Raw genomic sequence first — 1,736 nt, forward strand, 5'->3', positions numbered from 1 at the left:
CGCGGTGCTAAGCGGCCGCTTCGGGCCCTGCCGTCCCGGGCTCCGGCCCCATGATCATCGTTTCACCCGCGCGTCCGCCCTAGGACGCAGGCACCCCCTCTTCCCGGGTGACAGATAAGAACTGCGAGGCACTGGTGGCTGAAGCGACAAGTTCGTGTAGCGAAGAAGCGATCCTCCTCCATGTATTGGAAGGCGGGGTGCTGCAGGGGACAGAGGGGTCCGTGGGCAGTGCGACCGCGAGCTTGGCCGGGAGAGGGGCCGAAGACTTCGGATATGATCCGGACGACAGCGATGGCGCCTACCTCAATAAGGCAGGGTGCTGTTCCTTAGCAGGAACGGATGCAAATGCAGGAGATAAAATTAGGGCGCGGTGATACATCGGGGAGGGACAGCGAGGCGTGCGGGTCTCCGGACCACAGGCCGGGGTGCAGGCTGTGCCGGGCATTCACCTGGAGTGGAGGAGCAAGTGGGAGGCGGCGGCGACCATGCGTCCACTTCTGGCCGAGTACGTTTGCGCGTCTTTGGTGCAGTCGGAGATCCCAGCGGGCTGCAGAAGGGACATCAGAAGTGGAGACGTCTATCCGGGAGTTACAGGCACGTCCGCGTCCACCACCGATAGCTGTCACTCAGCTAACGCTCAGGGTGTGTGCAGCGCGGGTGTTAGGACGTTGCCCCGATTCTTCACAGCCGTCTTGCGGTTCCCCCATTGTGCAGAACAGGCGACAGAGGCGCCGAGGGCTTAAGGAACTTTAAGGCATGTGAACACTTTTGACGCAGTTTTGGGGGCAGGAGAGGGGTGCGTAGTGTCCTGCCCCAGAAAATAGCTAAACCCGTGGTGGGACCATTTGCCAGGCCCCGTTAGGTGGGGTCATCAGAGTGGGGTCGCTAGAAAAATGAAGGCTCTTCCTTAAGGCTTCTGGGATTTAGAGGGCAGGGGTGGGGAGCGGAGATGCCGCCTCTGCAGTAAACTCTTGCGGGAGGCCCTTGGCCCTCAAGAGTCCAGACAGGTCCTTTGAGAAGGTCGCTCTTAGCTCTTTGGGGCTCTGATCTGCCCACTGCAGTGGAGACTTAAGCCAAGTGACAGCTGGCATCAAATTAGAAAGTCGCCAGTGTCATGTGTGAGCTACAGCAAGTTATCATAAAATGTTAATGGCAGGGTCTAGGTAGTGTGCTGGGTATGGAACAATTCGCTGCAAAATTCTTTAACTTGGCTGAATATTTGACAATCTTTCATAAGGTGGAAAAGAATCATCCTGTCCCCCTTTGTCAAGGGTGATCTGTGCTTTCAAGGGTCTTGCCGGAGTTGATTTCCTGTCCTGGGCTCCCTCTCGGGAGAGCGGCAAGGCAGTTTCACCCTTCACGGGAAAGATTGCGGACGCACGGGTCGGGACTGTCCCCCCCCCGCCCCCGACTCCGAGGCGCACAGAACTAGTCCAAGGATCTCCTTCGCTCAGTGCGCGTGCCGTACTCCCGGACTCCGTCCCGCTCCCAGCTCCCAAGTTCGCCCTGTTTCCGGTAGTGGCCCTCACTGCTGCGATTTTGCGGCTCCCGGGCGGAGAAGGAGCTGTGACGTTGACGGAGGCGGTCGCGAGGGCTGAGCGGCGACGCCTCCGCCCTTTATGGTGCGTGTTTACATGGCGGAGGGATCCTCCAGCTGACACCGCCGCGCCGGCCCTTCTTTTTTTAAAGAGCCCGGCCGCGGGCGCCGATTGGCCGCACGGCGTCGGGGGCGGGGC

The 1,736-nt window shown here is 60.1% G+C and overlaps 1 long non-coding RNA gene across 1 annotated transcript in view; it reads left to right on the plus strand.

The window, feature by feature from the left end:
• The first annotated feature begins 572 nt into the window (after nucleotides 1-572).
• LOC112476962 overlaps nucleotides 573-1,736 on the plus strand; it is a 3,304-nt gene continuing 2,140 nt past the window's right edge. Inside the window, exon 1 of the long non-coding RNA XR_003045260.1 lies at nucleotides 573-642. This is a non-coding gene — a long non-coding RNA (uncharacterized LOC112476962). The remainder of the gene's footprint in view (nucleotides 643-1,736) is intronic.

Source organism: Pteropus alecto, unplaced genomic scaffold, assembly GCF_000325575.1.
Source record: "Pteropus alecto unplaced genomic scaffold, ASM32557v1 scaffold563, whole genome shotgun sequence".
Taxonomy (NCBI): domain Eukaryota; kingdom Metazoa; phylum Chordata; class Mammalia; order Chiroptera; family Pteropodidae; genus Pteropus; species Pteropus alecto.